Source organism: Solea solea, chromosome 16 (assembly GCF_958295425.1).
Source record: "Solea solea chromosome 16, fSolSol10.1, whole genome shotgun sequence".
NCBI classification, from domain to species: Eukaryota; Metazoa; Chordata; class Actinopteri; order Pleuronectiformes; family Soleidae; genus Solea; species Solea solea.
Window position 1 is genome coordinate 6,286,631 of NC_081149.1, and position 18,908 is coordinate 6,305,538.

General features: G+C 46.4%; 1 long non-coding RNA gene across 1 annotated transcript; it reads left to right on the plus strand.

Moving 5' to 3' along the window:
• The first annotated feature begins 8,044 nt into the window (after positions 1-8,044).
• LOC131476001 (uncharacterized) lies at positions 8,045-8,492 on the plus strand. The gene is made up of 2 exons (XR_009242558.1): positions 8,045-8,267; positions 8,364-8,492. It is a non-coding gene; the product is annotated as an uncharacterized LOC131476001 (long non-coding RNA).
• Positions 8,493-18,908: the final 10,416 nt, after the last annotated feature.

Here is an 18,908-nt window from a genome sequence, read left to right on the forward strand (position 1 = left end):
TAATACTGGTAACTAATACCTGGTTAGTTACCACAAAAAATATTTACAACTTTTTTTTACTTAATGCTACAGAAAAAAGCTACTAACATTACTAAATAAACCATTTCTTACCATAGAAATAAGTCAATGCGATTTTACGAAACCATTACAACCATTACAAAAACAAACAAGTGTTTTGGAGGCGGAGCTTTGACCAGAGGCCTGAAAAAGTACAAGGTGGGAAGTATTCATGAGGTAAATACAGATCTTTTTGTTGCAAAAAAACATAACAAATATTACCAAAACAACATGTAATGTCTAACATTACAAAAGACCTCACTTTTGAATCCGCAAAACCTTTCGACAACTTTTCGACTTTAACGTGTCTTGCTCATTTACGTAGGGTGCAAATTGCCAAAAATGGACGCCAAAATTCAATATGGCCAACTTCCTGTTGAGTTGAGGCCATGGTGACTGTCGACTTTTTTTGTTTTGTTGGTCTTGGTCTGTAACATCTTCCCACCAAGTTCCGGGAAATTTGGTGGTACACAATGTATGCCAAAGTTATAGGGCACTTCCTGTTTCGTGGCGAATGGGGGGAATATTCGCCCAAACCCTGAGGGTTGCCGTGGCCACGCCGTTCTGAATCCGCTTTTTGCCAGACCTGACCTCCATGCCAAGTTTTTATGCACGTTGACCCCATCAAAAATGGCCGCAAAGCCACGGATATAATAATAATCTGAAGGATAACGCCGTTTCGCCCCCTGCCATTGGTGGCTTGGGCCCTTACGTGTGTTTTGTCCTTCTCCATGTCATGATAAGTGTCTTGGAAGTGGAGCTTTAACCAGAGGGCTGGTAGTCCTAGTTTATGACTGTAAATGTAAAAGTGGTATAATAGGAAGATTGTTATTATGGTTTAACTGATTGACTGTAGGTTTGTTTTTGTTTTTGTTGTGGCAGCAAATCAAGAATAAGCTGAGATGTTTTTCTGTGAGCATCTGAAAAACCTGACGTGCTGAGAAAAAGTTGAAAAGATAACTGGAGAGAACAGGATTCTTCCTCCAGGGTCTTTCTTCTGGTGATCCATGATGATGGAGCAGAACAAGAACATGTCAACGACGCCTCGACACGAGCAGCGCAGCCGACAACAACGTCTCGCACGGCTACACAATCTCATACCGCTCATTTATGTCTTACGTGTCCAACCTTGACACTGAACCTTGGCAGCTCCTCTGATAGACATCTCCATCATGGCTTTACCCTTCGAGGTGTCAGTTTGGAGGAAGGATGATCCTCTGCGTCCGCGTTTTTTTACATAAATGGACGGCGGATTTGGTGGAAATTAAAACTTGACATTGTGACTAATGAGATTTTCGGCCGCCAATCTCAAATCCAATCTCGGAGGCAGAGATAAAAAAAAAAACAGCACAAACAATGATAACTGCTTCGGCGACATTATTAATAAGTGGATTACACAGGGTCACATTTACATTCATTCAAGGCTTTTCAAAGTGACGTACTGTAAAGCCTCAAACCTCCTCCCAGTGTCGTGCCAGGCGACGGTCGGCGGGCCGGCACACGCGCGCTGGAGTGGACGCGCTCACAATCAACAGCAAGGTCAGAGGGTGAGCTCACAGATCCTTCATTATCGCCCAAAACAATTTTCTTTCCACCACACAATTAGTGCCACGGATCCCAGTGGATGTGGAAACAAAGGATATGGTCTCCAAACACAGAGAAACAAACAAAGACTGCAGGCAAATTGGATTTTTTTTTATTTATTTAGGCCGATTTAAATGGATTTGTTTCCAAAAATAAGCGGCCTACGCCATCCCACTGGGTCACTTCATAAAGACGTTAAGTGCTCGTGATTTTGGTGCGGTGGTCAAACACAGATGCAGGGAAAAACCCAAAATCCAAATCCCAAATCCAAACAATCGGCTTGTTAAGTGGCAGAGAGGAAATCCTGCATTGCAAAAAGGAAAACTCTGGTGTAGATGAAGAAATCGTGTTTTGTTGTTATCCAGACCTTCACAAACCTCTAATATAATGTATTATGTCTTATATGGATGCATTATATCATTATATCATCTCTATTACGGCCAGTTACATAAACCTCACATTTCTTTTTTGAAAAAGTAATTATGTCATTCATTTCTTTTTAATTTGGAATTCCATTTCATTCATAAAAAAAAAAATTAATAATTGAACATCATCATAAATTCTATTTTCTGATTAAATGGAGCAGAAAGAAGAAAGAAGTTTATAGCATCTGCTCCTCTTTCACAAATCTCATCAACTTCAGGCCGACAAACACACACACACACACACAGCAATATTCTAAATGGAACTAAATAGTTATCAACTTAATAGTGTAATCAACCAGATCATACAACTTTAATAACTTTAACTTATTGCTCTTCTTGGTAAAAATGAAGATGGAATTTGAGAATGTTTTACATGAATTTCCGCAGTTGAAGTTTGCCCTCTATTATGACGCCCAAAAACCTGGCCTCCTTTACTCCACATATCCGTTGGCAGCCAAAACTAAAATGTTGCTCGTTCTCTGTAAATGTGGCACGTCGGGGATCTGCATTGCAGTTGTTTTGGCTTCACTTTTGCGGACATTGTATGAGGCAGACATTGAGAAATATTAAAACTTTGTGACTGTGGCAGAACCTGCATTTCAGGTCAAAGAGTAAAAAGGTCCAAACCAACCTTTCATTGCCGGACAGGGTGCAACCAACGTCTTTGCCGTTTTCCTCCTCCTTCCTCTGTGCTTTCCAACATGGAGGTAAACGTCCTCCACAGGTGGGTGACGATGAGGAGCGGAGCTGGAAGGTTGGGTCAGAGATTTCACCCGGTGAAGGTCAGACACCCACAGCTGTGAGATAACTGTAAAGTATCTGATTATGCCCTGAAAGTTGACTGTGATCGTCATTAAACGAAAAGAGTTGGTAGTAAATGAATAATACTACCAATATTTATAAGGAAGAAGGAAATAAGTTACTGCCACAGACGAGTCTCCTCTGTTGTGTCTAATGTCTTGCAAACTAATGTCATTGTCACGTCGCTCAGTGGGAGACAACGCTGTTGACAAGTCAGGCTCGCCGTGGCAGGGTGGACACGTGAATGTGCCAAGGTCTAGGGGGGGTGGAGAGGGGGAACGGATGAGGAGGGCCAACAATGTGAGCAGTAATGTGCTAATCCATAACGTGCTGGGAAACTATCCCATAATTACCGAGCGCATCGGGGTCCAAGCATACATTTGCATTGATCATTACAGCACAAATCCACCTGGTTGAAGCGACTGACGACACCAATCATTGCCCTAATGAGTCCCACTCAGCACTGGGAGCGAGTTATCCCAGAGTGATCGCCTTTCTTGCGAAATAATAGGTGCACATCTGTCACAGGGCGCTACACACGCTTTGTATTCCTGTACAAGCGGCAGGGAAACTGTGGAGTTCCTGCTGTGATCGACATAACGGCGAGTAAAAGGGAACCATGGTTGTTTACTTTTGTTGAAAAAGCAAAGTGTTTTCCTCCCGTCAGGTCAGAGTGAATGGGAGAAATAGTTTAGTCATTTGGCGAAGTGATCCGCGGTTACATACAGCACTTACAAACTTCATACTGCAGCGCCTGCAAGAGTAACACATCATTTAGATGGTGTAACTGTGATCGACAAAGGATCAATACAGTTGTTTGTCCACGTTTTCATAGGTGTAGTCGTATGGGTTATTTCCAGGTTAAAATACTAGTGCTGTCAAATGTTTAAAACATTTAATTGCAATTAATCGCATTAATGTCATAGTTAACTCGCGATTAATCGCACATTTTTATCTATTCTAAATGTTTTCTTGTTTCTCATTTTAATGCTCTTATCAACATAGAAAAGTGGATCGGCTTGCCTTGTGCAAATGTTTTTTTTTATTGAGACAATATTTCTGTCACGCTGCATATTTTGAGTTATTCCTCTTATTGTGAGAGCCGCACAATAATAAGAGAGGCTGTGAATCAGCCTGCAGTGCTGTGAATAAAGTGTTGTTCTTCAACGCAGACGGAGTCCTGTGGTTTAACGTCGTTGCCGTGATGAGCTAACCCGAGCTAAAGGAGCTAGCGGTCTTCGGTGGTTTCCTTCCTACGGTTCGGGGGTCTGCCAGCTTGGTTGGTAACACTGCATACATCGTTACTTGGATGTGGTGAGTGTGTCGAGAAATGATCCAGGCTGCGTTGGATACGGAGAGCCCGCTTGGAGACGGAGAAGCGCACAGCACTCGCCATCCACTCAATACGTAACGTTAGCCTACAAAGTTACTAGTTGTTGCAACAGCATGTTAAAGGCGACATAGAATGCTTGTATCACATATATGTTAGTTATGGAGGTCTACTTACATATATTAACTTGTTTTCACGGTTAAAAATGTCCTAATCGCTGCAAACGAGCCGATCAAAATATCTCCTCACTGACGCTATCGTCAGCCGCGCTGTTTCAGTCCAAAACTACACCCCCAGAACGGGGACTGTGTTGTGATTGGCCAGCCAACGAGAGCTTTCCCACTGTCCTGTGATTGGCCAGGTACCTGGAAGGGACGTAATAGATAGGCCAGCTCTCAGATACACAGCTCCCCCTCGGGCACGGTGGATGCTCTGCATCTCAGCAGCTACAACCAGAGTAGTTCTTCTTCTTCTGCGGTTGAATGTACGCAACCGGATGTGCCCGGACTAGTGCCGCACCAGGAGGCGCTACGGTGGTGAGAGGAGTGGTGAGGATTTCTGATGACGACATCAAATTACGGAAGTGCCGATCCGCTTCGCAGAGCCCACGAAAACAATACAACACTATTTTCTCAGCAGTGGCTGAACTGTTGTTCTGAAACTTTAGGGTTTCATAAACGAGGTAATGACGCAGACACACACACAAACGCAGCGTTAATTGGAGCTTCCGGTCTATGTCGCCTTAAATAAATCTAAACGTTTGCTAGGCCAAAAAGAACATTTATCTCCTGATAATTTTTTTTTTATTTGATTTATTTTTTCGTTAGACAGCTATTTTCTACTAGAAACTGGACCCACCAAAGAAAATCAGTGATTTTTTCCTCACAGCACACATGAGTTACTAATCCACTGATGCCTCCATCAGTCACAAAATTTGTTATTTTGTGACTTCTGTGTACGAAATTTTCATTTACCTCAGTGACACAAACCTAACAAACGAGGCAGCAGTAGAACAGCAGCTCCTGTGTCCCCCACTCGTTAAAATCACTGATTTTCTCTATGGACTTTGGTGTGGGAGAGCGAGTCGTAAACAAGCGCCTGTAAAAACAGTTTTTAAGTGGCGGCTAAAATCTGTATTTCATTGTGTCCCCACTGGCAGCAATGTTTTCAGATGAGAACAAAACCCTGAACTATCACTTTAATAGTGAGTGTTAGTGATGGATTGTCGCTGTCAGGGTTTTAGTTTCAGGCTCCAAATGAAAAGTGACTCCTGTGGAAAAAAACAACCTTCCCACACGTTCTTGGCATCAAACAGCAATCTGGAGTTAGCGCTGAGCAAAGAGGACTTAAAGAAAGCTCAGGCGGAATCCCCGGGACTCTAACCTGCGACTTAAAACTGCACAGTTCCCACGACCACTTCATGATCAGAGTGTCGCACAAACGGTGAGACGTGGCAGCATGAGATTTAACCACCCTGTTCCCAGGCGGGCTGCTTGCTAATGATGATAACAAAACAAAACAAAAAAGGACGCTGCAGCCAGACGAGAGTAAATCTCAGGGCCAATTTCATAGACGGGGGGGCAAAGTTTCAGAAGGACAAATATTTTGTCCCATCCGCATAAATACCGCACATAAAAACAGACACATCCTGTTGGTCCTTGGAGAGCGCTCGGACGAACTGGCTCAGATTATTGAGACAGCAAGGGCAGCGCTGTTTATCAAACGGACAAACTTATGGATCATGGCAGTGCAACGAGCTGTTGGGACGGGATATTAAAGCCATACGTCACTTTCCTCCACTGGACCGGAGCATATTCCTCCAGGTGATGGAGCTCACGTCTCCCTCTCAGACTCCTATTTCACCCGTTGATGATCAATACAATGAGGGGAAATCCACCTGGTTTTCTGTAAGCTGTGGTGCACAAACAAGCCATTTGTTGTCATCTTTTTTTTGGCTTCACATTAGACACACGAGAGGCTGAAAATCTGCTTGTGAACGTGATTTGCTTACAGCATTTTTTTTTTCCCAGAGTCACCGTATATCGTGACAATGATAAATACAGTACATACATACAGTTATTCATCAAACAGCTCATCTGAAAGCTAATTCATTCGTTTCCACACTCACAAGTCCACTCAGGAACACGAACATCAATATTCACCCACGTTCATGTCGCTCAAGTGTGGGACAACGCCGACTGCGCAGTGAATTTCAGCACATGCTGAAGTGAACATGGTTGAGAGAGGCGATATGGAAAAGGAAAAGAAGAGTTTTTACAAAATCCAAAAGCAAAACAGTAAAACAATAACCCCAACCCAATCGCATGGGTTAGGGTTAGATGTGCTGACCAACTGAGATTCTCTGGATGACACAGGTGTACACGTCGTCGCCCCTGAGCTGAAGTGACTTCCAAACATCGCGGGAGTGACCGTGGACATGTAAGGGTATAATTAAGGGGCCTGATTGACTGCTCATTTGGTTAAGAACAAATTGGAGGCCAAGGTTGGCATTAATGGACCAAAGTCATGGAGGGATGGGGCGAGAAGGGAAGAGGTGAGCGGAGGAACGAGGCACACGGAGACTAATTAGATATGACATCCAAAGCCTGCTTTCAATTTGTACCCTACACACACAAGCTTTGGGAGGACTGACCTAGATCAAGGGCAAGGCTCCGAGGTAAGAGGGGAAAAAAAGAGAAACACTGACTGAGGCGTAGAAGAGGGGAAACGGGAATGAGCCTACAACAGCGGAAGAGGTAATACTCCTCTTCTCCTATTATTGGGCTACAGTGAATTTCAAAGCAAAAAGCAGAGAGAGAAGGACTACGGACTATACTGGACAAACGGGTAAAGTCAAAGTGTCCCCACATTTGGAGACTCTAGAGAAGACCAGGAATGGGACGATATGAAACTTTCATGTCATGATGACACTGGCCAAAATGATCGTATGATGATCATAAATGATCGTAAATCCCTTTACCTTAGTTTTTTCGTGAACATTTAGAAGTGAAAAGCAAGAATCTCAAATAAACTGTGAAGTCCTGGAATGACTGTGGGCTCCCCCTTGTGGCATTTTCAAGTAACTGTCATGAAGTATTAGGGATTTCCCCTCTCGCAATTATTCTGATAGTGGAAATTCACCACGATCAAGTTATTGTGGCCGATTTTTAACTTTCTAATCTATCTATCAAACTCCGGATGTCACATGACTCGCCTATGAACCGCCGCGTTGGCAGCCTAGAGAATTTGTCGCACAATCGTCGCACCGTTGGGTGATATCACTGCACCCGGCGCTCTCTACAACACAAGGTCTATCTCTTGTTGAAACTTCTGCAAACAAGGAAACCGTCATGTGTGGTTTCACGACACCGCCGCGCGTCACCCGGAGCCGGGCACAACTTGGCGAGTTTCAGCCGTTTACTACGTGAGAACCACTTCCATGACCCACAGCTAACTTGAAGACTTGCTAGCTCGTTCCGAGGCCAGGCCAGGATTCTTTCCCTGAGTGGTACCAACTACACCAGCCAGGAGTTTTGTCATGCGAAAAGTATCTCTGGAAGTGGTTCTCGGCCCTTCCGAGCTCCAGAAGACAACAATGAAACTCGCCAAGCTGTTTCCACAACAGAGAGTGCAACAAGGCTTAGGTTGCCATGGTTGATGGTGAAAGGAAATGCCCATTAAATCTATCTTAACTTCCATATAGTAAATACTATATAGAGGCCAGGCGGTGTTACCCTGTTTGTGTGACATAAGGTACTAGAGCGCTACAGAAAATGTTTCGCTTCCAGTGAAAGGTTCTGATAGAGTTCACACCAGTAATGAACTGCTCCAGAGTTCACCTCTGTCATGAGGCCAGCCTCATGACAGTTTTGGTGTTTGTTTTTGTCTGTCTGTCACTTTCCCCTCCCCCCTTGCACTCTGTCACCTCTGCTGGATCTGCCTACCTCCCACTCCACACCTGCCCTGCTGCTGCAATCAAGCCACCTGGTTTCCATCAGCTCATCACCCAGTCTGCACTTAGTTCCTGTCCCTACCTTCAGTCTCTGCCGGATCGTCACTCAGTGTACACGGTTTGTTGGAAGAAGACTACTAATCGAGCTAACCTTTAGAAACTGTACTCTGTTGCCAGTCGGTGCAAAATTTAAACCTGTTTGTCTTTTGTTCAGTCCTTTCCTGCCTGCCCGTCTGCCAGCCCAGCCATCACCTCAAGCCCTCCAGCCATCATCCCCCCCCCCCGGACCAGCACCCTTCCTTCCCCGCATTCCCTCATCTCAAATAAACCTTTTCTTTCGTCAGTCAGAGTCTCATTCTGGGTTTCTTGCTAAGCCGTGACAGAACGATCCGGCCATGCAGAACCCAGCAGACACTGACCCAGTCCGCCAGGCAGTCTCCCACCATGGCATATTGCTTGGACAGCACACCCTGGCACTGAAGGAGGTAATGGACAGCCTCAGAGAGCTCACCACCCGGGTGATGGAGATCCGGGATCAGGTGAATCAGCCCTCCAGTTCCGAGACAAGGCCACCAGTCCCAACTCCAGCAGTGTCCACTTCTGTTCCTGTTAAGGAGCCCTGGGTTCCTCCCCCGGATCGATATGAGGGTGATTTTGGATTATGTCGTTCATTTCTGTTACAATGCAATCTTGTGTTCAGTCAACAGCCCCAGTCTTACTCAACGGAGCAGTCGAGAGTTGCTTACCTGATGGGGCTCCTGCGTGGAAACGCCTTGGCCTGGGCTGCTGCTCTGTGGGAGAAGCAGTCTCCAGTCACCGCTTCCTATGCTGCCTTTACCACCGAGATGAGGAGGGTTTTCGACCATCCAGTTCGTGGCCAGGATGCCTCCAAGAGGTTACTCTCCTTGCGCCAAGGTATGCGTAGTGTGGCAGAATTTTCAGTTGAATTTCGTACCCTGTCCCTTGAGAGTGGCTGGAACAATGAATCTCTTCAAACTGTTTTTTGTCACGGATTAAATGATTCAATCAAGGATGAACTTGTTTCCTACCCGGAGCCCTCTGATTTTGAGGGTCTAGTCTCCCTGGCTATCCGCATAGACAATCGACTGCGAGAGCGGAGAAGAGAGAGGCAGCGGCGCCCACCCACTGCCACCCCAGGGCACTCTCCATCAGCCTCAGGATCCCGTGCGCACCAAGGTGAGGAGGGCTCAGTCCCTGGTCTACTAGGAAGGGATCCCTCACCTGAGCCAATGCAGCTTGGACGTTTCCATCTGGAACCCGAGGAGCGTCAGCGTCGCATGAGGAGTAACAGCTGCTTGTATTGTGGGAAACCTGGGCATTTCCTGGCCTCCTGTCCTCTTCGTTCGTCAAACAACCAGGCTCGTCAGTAAGGGGGAGAATCCTGTCGAGCCACACCTCCCTTCCTCTCTCTCCCCGACCCCGAGCACAAGCACATGCGACTTTGTCGTGGAAAGGTCAGTCCCTGGATTGTTCTGCTCTTCTAGATTCTGGTGCAGATGAGAGTTTCCTTGATGCTACTGTTGCCAAGCAGTTAAACTTGCCTTCTATCTGTCTGGATAAGCCACTAGAAGCAAGCGCACTAGATGGTAGACTCTTAGCCAGCATAACTCGGAGGACTGTGCCAGTGCAATTACTTCTGTCTGGTAATCATCAGGAAAGCCTTAGCTTTTACTTAATTGACTCACCTTCAGTTCCTTTAGTTCTCGGTCTCCCCTGGCTAGCACAACACAATCCCCAAGTTGATTGGAGGACAGGAGAGATCACCAGTTGGAGCCTTCATTGCCATGCGAGTTGTTTGCTATCAGCCCCTCCTTTTTCGGTGCCCAGTCCTGAAACCCTGCCTGAAGTCCCTAATCTAGCCTCCATTCCACCCGAATACCATGACCTCCAGACGGTATTCAGTAAGGAACGTGCTCTGTCTCTGCCCCCTCATCGTCCTTATGATTGTGGCATTGATCTCCTGCCTGGTGCTCCCCTTCCCAGTAGCCGCCTATACAGTCTCTCCAAGCCTGAACAGGAGGCCATGGAGAGGTATATTAAGGACTCCCTGGCTGCTGGCATCATTCGTCCCTCCTCGTCACCCCTTGGAGCAGGGTTTTTCTTTGTTGGTAAAAAGGATGGGTCCCTCCGACCATGTATTGATTTTCGCCCGTTAAACAATATCACCATAAAGAATAAGTATCCTTTGCCGTTAATGAATTCTGCCTTTGACTCACTCCAGGGGGCCACGGTGTTCACAAAACTCGACCTCCGTAATGCATACCACCTGGTGAGGATACGGGACGGTGACGAATGGAAGACGGCCTTTAACACTTCTCTGGGCCATTTTGAGTATCGGGTTATGCCGTTTGGGCTCACCAACGCCCCAGCCGTCTTCCAGGCCCTGGTAAATGATGTCCTCAGGGACATGTTGCACCGTTTTGTCTTCGTTTACCTGGATGATATTCTCATTTTCTCTAGGAGTTTGTCAGAACATGTCCAGCAGGTCCGCCAGGTTCTCCAAAGACTGTTGGAGAATCGGCTCTTTGTGAAAGCCGAGAAATGCGAGTTCCATGCCTCGTCAACTTCCTTCCTGGGCTTCATCATCGCTGAAGGACAGATGAGGATGGACCCAGCCAAGGTAGAGGCAGTCCTGATTTGGCCCAGCCCTAGCAGTCGTAAGGCGTTAGAGAGGTTTCTTGGATTTTCTAATTTCTATAGAAGATTCATCCGAAATTATAGTCGTGTGGCTGCTCCGCTAACTGCACTAACCTCAACCTCTAAGCCTTTCCAGTGGACGCCCGCCGCTGAAGCAGCTTTCCTCAAGCTCAAGGATTATTTTACTTCTGCACCAGTTCTCATCCAGCCGGACCGGGAGAAGCAGTTTATTGTGGAAGTGGATGCTTCGGACATTGGGGTGGGAGCAGTCCTCTCTCAGCGCGCCACCATGGATGGTAAGCTCCATCCTTGTGCATTTTTCTCCTACCGGTTATCTCCAGCAGAGAGGAACTACGATGTGGGCAACCGTGAGCTCTTGGCTGTGAAGCTGGCTCTGGAGGAATGGCGGCACTGGTTAGAGGGATCGGAACAGCCTTTTGTGGTGTGGACGGACCACAAGAACTTGGCGTACATCCAGTCTGCTAAGCGGCTCAACGCTCGTCAAGCCAGGTGGGCCCTATTTTTTGGTAGATTTAACTTTACTCTGACCTACAGGCCCGGTTCTAAAAACACAAAACCTGATGCCCTGTCCCGTATGTTTGGGAGGGAGGATGGCCCCATCGAGTCCCCAGAACCCATCATCCCGGAGTCCTGTTTAGTCGCTGCGGTGTCTCTAAGGATTGAAGAGGAGGTAAAAGAGGCCCAACAGACACAACCAGACCCAGGTAATGGCCCTCCGGGTCGGCTGTATGTCCCAGACTCTGTAAAGCCCGCAGTACTGCAATGGGCCCATTCATCAAAACTTACCTGCCATCCAGGGTTAAATCGAACACTTGCCTTCCTTAGACGTCGTTTTTGGTGGCCATCAATGGTTGCAGATGTCAAATCTTTTGTGTCTGCTTGTCCTGTTTGTGCACAAAACAAGTCTTCAACTCGACCCAGTGCTGGATTATTGCATCCTCTGCCGGTGCCCCGACGTCCCTGGTCACACCTGGCCCTGGATTTTGTGACTGGTCTGCCCGCCTCTGCTGGCAACACGGTAGTCCTTACTGTTGTTGACCGTTTCAGTAAGTTTACCCGTTTCTTGCCTCTACCTAAACTGCCCTCGGCCAAGGAGACAGCTGATCTCTTGGTCAGAGAAGTGTTCTGTGTGTATGGACTTCCTTCAGACATAGTTTCAGATCGTGGGCCTCAATTCACCTCCGCTGTCTGGAAGGCGTTCTGTTCCTCTGTTGGAGCCACCATCAGTTTATCCTCAGGATACCATCCACAATCTAATGGTCAAGCAGAAAGGGCAAACCAGGATCTAGAGACCTCACTCCGCTGCATGTTGTCCTGCAACCCCTCAACCTGGTCGACGCTAATTCCGTGGGTGGAGTATGCCCATAACACGTTGCCTTCATCTGCCACAGGTATGTCACCATTCCAATGTGTTTTTGGGTATCAGCCTCCCCTATTCCCCTCACAGGAGAAGGAGCTTTCAGTACCCTCAGTCCAAGCCCATGCCCGCCGGTGCCACAAGACCTGGCACCGTGCACGCTCTGCCTTACTCCAAGCCTCTGACCGCTACAAGCGCCAAGCGAACCGCCATCGCACCCCTGCGCCCTGCTATGCTCCTGGAGACAAGGTATGGCTTTCCACCAAGGATCTCCCTTTAAAGACAGACTCTAAGAAACTGTCCCCAAGATTTATTGGCCCTTTTGTGATTCTGAGGATTGTTAACCCCAATGCTGTTCGGCTGAAGCTACCTCGGACCCTTCGGGTTCACCCTGTATTCAACGTGTCTGCTGTCAAGCCTGTTGTCTCCAGTCCGCTGGTTCCCCCTCCTCCCCCTCCTCCTCCCCCCAGGGTCATTGACGACCATCCCGCCTTCACTGTTCGGCGTCTCCTGGACTGTCGCCGCCGCGGCCGTGGCGTTCAATACTTGGTCGACTGGGAGGGCTATGGGCCCGAGGAACGATGCTGGGTGTCCCGCCGGCTCATCCTGGACCCTGCTCTCGTTCAGGACTTCCACCGAGCTAACCCCGAGAAACCCAGGCCTGGTGGGCCGCCCAGTGGCGTCCGTCGGGGGGGGGGTACTGTCATGAGGCCAGCCTCATGACAGTTTTGGTGTTTGTTTTTGTCTGTCTGTCACTTTCCCCTCCCCCCTTGCACTCTGTCACCTCTGCTGGATCTGCCTACCTCCCACTCCACACCTGCCCTGCTGCTGCAATCAAGCCACCTGGTTTCCATCAGCTCATCACCCAGTCTGCACTTAGTTCCTGTCCCTACCTTCAGTCTCTGCCGGATCGTCACTCAGTGTACACGGTTTGTTGGAAGAAGACTACTAATCGAGCTAACCTTTAGAAACTGTACTCTGTTGCCAGTCGGTGCAAAATTTAAACCTGTTTGTCTTTTGTTCAGTCCTTTCCTGCCTGCCCGTCTGCCAGCCCAGCCATCACCTCAAGCCCTCCAGCCATCATCCCCCCCCCCCGGACCAGCACCCTTCCTTCCCCGCATTCCCTCATCTCAAATAAACCTTTTCTTTCGTCAGTCAGAGTCTCATTCTGGGTTTCTTGCTAAGCCGTGACAACCTCTCTCAAGAGGACCACAGTCTAGTTCCTTGGTATGCCTCAGAGGTCTTGGACTGAATAATAATAAAGGGCTGGTGTGAGCACACCCTGAAGCTCCAACACTGTTATTCACAAAATCACAAAACAGCTGTCCTGCACACGTGCACTGTTGCTCACACAAACATCCAGCAGCAGCAGGGGAAGGTGGAGACAGAAGGAACAGATGGTTCCAGATGAAAGAAGACAGAGGTGAGGGAGATACAGTTTGTTGAAATGCAGCCTGAATCTTAAGTGACGCCGCTGTAAAATTTCAAAGTCGCAGCGACAGCTTGGACCTCGAGTCGAATTCCTCTGAGAAAAGTTTAATTGAGCGCAGAGACTTGTACACTTCTCACGGCATCAAAGACGACTCCAGATACGACAAATATGTCCATTTGGGCGATCTGTGATGCATCACTGAAGAAGAAGATGAAGAAGAAGACGATTCTGGAAGATGGATACGTAAAAATCACACCTGTAAATATTTAATCGTAGCTTCTTTTTTGTTTTTTTTTTCTTCCCTCGACTACATTTCACGTTGTGACCTTGTCAGTGCAGTGATTGAGACGGTGACTCGATCGATTCCCTGTTTGCCGAGGCAGACACGACCCGAGGCCATGGATTTGCAGGTGGGAGAGGAGAACGCTGGAAAGTCACCACGTGTGTGACAGAGAAAACAATCTTAATCTGTTCAGTCAAACGCGCAGACAAACACCGTCACACATGAATCCGAAGCTTAATACACTCATATACATACACGCACACACCAGAGTGGGACAGTCAAAGACTGTGGGGAAAAGTGGACACAGCAGGTGGGAAGAGGAGAGTGTGCACTAATGAGGAAACCGCAAAATTCCTTCACTTGGTGCAAGAAACAAATATTACTACACGAGTAATTTGAACCACCATAAAAGTGATTTGATTTGATTGTATTTGTAGTTGTAGTGTTTAGTAGTTTCTGTGAGTGGGTTAAAATTTGTTTTATTTTTATAGGATAGTACTAAACTTTATATTTATATTTAATTTGTGTTGTTTTATGTTAATTTGATCTGATGTGCACTATTGTTTAAATAAAGTTTGTGGTTTGATTATATCTGTGCTTTTAATTATTTAGTCTAATTAGTCTGAGTAGTTTTATATTAAGATAGCAAAACCGTACTGTTACCGCGGCCCAAAAACCGTGATGCATACCGAGCCGTGGGAAAACTACCGTTGCATCCCTACCATCCAGAAACAAATTTCATTCCCAACGAGAGTGCCGGTACATCATTGATCGTGATTCGACAAAAACTTACATTTGTTTTTCAGTTGGAAAAATAACATTTAACTGCAAGTTAAATTCCATAATTCAGAAACTATCATAGACTTAAGTTGGCTTAGATTTTACGAGAGGAGCCTTTTTATGAATCTGTCTTCAAGTCTTTTTGGAGGCAAATCAAAGTTTTAATGGTCTTTATGGACTGATTACAGATCAGATTCCACTGCAGCTTCACACGAGTGCACATTCATCCCCACGCACTCGCTCTGATTTACGTCAAGAAATACGACAAATGAAACATTAATACATTTCTGAAGGTAGAAAGTGATTCCGATATTTCTTCCCCCTCGAAGCTGCAGACACGTCAACGCATCTTTTTTTCTTTTTTTCTTTTTCATACAATTATCAGTGTTTACTGTTTTCATGCCAGAGAGGTTATTTTTGTCACAGCAGGGCGGGAACCAGTGCACGTCTGCAGTAAAAGCCGCGACACACACATCACGATAATAAACTCAGCAATAAACTGAGCTGCAGGATTGTGAGTAAATGACTCGGCTCTGAGTATATTATGGTGATTTGTCAGCTGGGGAATTAACTGAATAATTATCTTATTAGTCAGATACGCACGTGTTTCTGTGCCACCAGGGGGCGATTCAGATGTTTTTTTGCCCATAAACTGTACATAAAAAAAAAATATAGGAAGTGAAAACATATTGAATGGTCTCTCGGGGGCAACTTTGCAAAAACTTTGTTTGAATGGAAGTCTATGGGGACGATGAGCTTCTCTACGTCTCACTTGATTTATTCTGAGGAGGTAACGAGAGGTTCCTCCCCCCCGTCCACTTTGTCTTCTTCATCGTCTACTTGTTCCTCGTCTTTGAATCCAAACAAAGTGTTTGTAAGGTCGTTGTGTCGCCTCATTAGAAGAATGAGGATCTCCAGGACCTGCCAGGTCTACAACACCTTCATCATCCCTCCTCCTGACTCAACCCCGGGGCAACATTTTACAAATCAACATGCGGCCGTGTAAGAGGAGTTTCTGCGCTGAGCTTGAGCAGCTTCCCGCCCTGTTGAGGTACAGGCTGCGGGAGTCTGGGTGTTTATGAATGACAGGGAGCTGTGAGGCTTCGCTGCATGCACAGCCCGTGCGTCATGGCCCGAGTCTGTTAACCGGACAGGTGTCAAGAGTCTGTGGTTCCAGTGAAGGGTTTTCTCAGCGAAGCAGCGAGCTGACAGCAGACAGCAAGCTTGTTGACCCGGCAGCTGTAATAGAGAGAGCTGAGCCCCATCGCACAGCCTGTCAGTCCCACAGAGATTGAAAATCTCTGGATGACAATCTCATTTTCCCTCATTTTTTTTTTTTATTTTCCCTTGAAAAGCCAACACTCCCCATCACCTGGAGTGAAATGTTCATCCTCACTAGATACAAACACGAGGAAGCAAAGTGAGCCGCATGTGTCTCTGATTCGTGAACTTTTGTTTGTGCTAATTTAGCATCTAAATTTGAAGGATTACAGAGTGGTTTGAGGCCAGTGTGAGGTTTTTGGAAGCAGATACACTTATTACACATATTTCCTAGGCATGGGACGATAAGAGTGGTTAGCCCTCTTGCCTTTGCAGCAAGAAGACCCGGGTTTGCATGTTCTCCCCGTGTGTGCGTGGGTTTTCTCCGGGTCCTCCAGCTTCCTCCCGCAGTCCAAAAACATGCAATATGGGGATTAGGTGAATTGGTGACTCTAAATTGACCATAGGTTTGAATGTGAGAGTTTGTCTCTATATGTGGCCCTGCGATGGACTGGCGAACTGTTCAGGGTTTACCCTGCGTATCGCCCTATGTCAGCTGAGATTGGCACAGCATATAAAGCAGTAGAAAATGGATGGGATGATAAGATTATCCTGACCAAGATAATTCTGATTCCATAAGAATCCGTTGTGTGCCGAGGATAATTGGCCACATTTCTGTCCCAATCTGGTCCTTACGACATTCGTGGGTGTCTTCCGATTTGAACAGATTATCAGACCAAATAATCCTGTAGTGTGAGGTGGAGTTGTCCGGGAAACGGATGTTGCGTACGAAACATGGCTATCTTCATTTTCCGCCACAGTGCGACAAGCATGAATGTGATGACCGTCTCCCGAGCCCAGTGGACGGCAGACAAAGAGGACAAACATTTATGGCATTTATGGCAACAGTACGAATACTTGTTAAATGTGTCCCGCAACAGCTATGTTGATAGTGATGACGCCGATAGTCCACCGCCTTGACCGTCAAGTTAAATCCTTGGAATCTCAGAGTCCGTTGTGTCTTTGGTGTCTCAAATCAGGCAGATTTTACTATAATATCATCGGGAGGAAAATAAGCAGTTTTTTTCCGGTGATTCTTGCCTAATGCGGCTTTAACATTTCTGTTTGCTGCAACTCCTCCTTCTGATTTCTCAGCAGCATCCTCAGAGTAAGCCCGCCGTGTCGCCTTTAATGTATTCATGTTTACACCTTGTAGCAGCTGTGTTTACTGTGGTCCAGTCTCGTCGAAACCGCAAGGTGAGCACGGTGTGGTCGTACGGAGCGACCGTGGACGGAGTGGACATGGTAATGAGCCACGAGCAGGACTGAGAACAGTGTCCCGTCTGCTGCTGCTGCTGCTGCTGCTGCTGCTGCTGCTAAGCGGCTGATAGAAGCATAATCGCTTATGCCACCCCACCCCCCCTCGCTAGGCACACCTGTGGGGGCAAACAGGCCTCACAAAAACACCTGAACCAGCCAGAGTTAATAAATCTAGTAATAAAGCTGCGGGTCACAACTGCAGATGGTGTGTGTCAAGGACAATCTTGGGAGAAGCTCTCCAACTGTGCAGAATTTCCATAAAAAGATGAAGCTGGAATTGAACTTTCTGCCTTTTCGCCTGATAAACTGAATAATGGAGGACAGAAAGTGCCGAAATTATAAATACGTTAAGGAATTAAGATCATAACTTGATTTAGGTCAGGACAAATGACTCTACTCAGTGTACTCATTCATAAATGAATCCATAAATTATACATGAAAGCCTAAATGTAGAAAGAGCATTTCATCAGCACGATTTATTCGGTTATTCCTACATTTACTTGTATAGTAATGTCATTCTTCTCAGTCCACACCACCCGCTCAAATCCTTTATTTGGACTCACCTTAGTGAGGTACAGTCTTACCAAAGCGGCACCAGCTGTAGACCAGCAGCTCCTTTGGACTTTGGTGCAGGAGAGAAAACTGTTCAGAGATATGAAAGGATGTCATCAAAAAAATGATTGTTACGATATCAAGCAGACGTAGATTTTATTTGGTGAGTGAAGTGCCTGATCTCTGGTGTGTCTTGTGCTGGTTCTTGGAGCAGGGGTGCCAGCAGGGGGCGCACACAGCTCTGGCAGAACTGACCGTCTGTGTGTGTGTGTGTGTGTGTGTGTGTGTGTGGTCACACACATTGTGCAAGTGTGCAAGGGCACAGACCTGGAGATCGAACAAACGGTGGAGGCTTGACAGAACTGACAGAACGATAAAAACCAGAGAGTAACCTCACGCCATCTGTTGCACTCAAATAAACTCTTTTACGTCCATCTGTGTGACGTTTCCGGCCCAAATCCTTCTTCAGCCTTTATTTTATCCAAAGAAGCACTTGAAGAAACATAAAATCTGCTCTTTTCCATCTTAAGAACAAAAAAAAAAAACACTTATATTTATAGAAATAAAGAAATGATTTAAAAACAAGTTTCAAAACAAAACAACAATTATGTGAAAAAGTAAATCTTACAGTGCAACCAAAGACAAAAAATCTACGGAAGCCCGAGAGGAGGCATGCATGGCGGGCGTTAAAATGAAGCCAATTTCCTGCTAAAAAACAACCCCGTCTTCTCTAAGGAGGCCACCACGTTTGACTGTTTTTTCCATTATGGTATGGTTCGGTTTGGTACAGTACGACAACAAACGACAACGCCAATCGAACACAAAACAACAGACAAGAGCGGAGGACGTCCAGCTCTTTTTTTCCTGCTCATTTTGTGTTTGTCACCATTTAACTGGTACCCCAAGGGAAGGGTGCCGAACATAATAAACAGTTAGGGCCGGTTATTTTGGTGCAATGCTCACTGGAAACGCAAAACAAATACATGCCATACTGTATCAAACCGAACCGCTCCACACATTGTGAGTTGTAATGATACTTACAGGCTACTGTAGCTTCTCAGACATGCTTAGAGGGGTGAGGTAAGGAATACTGAGC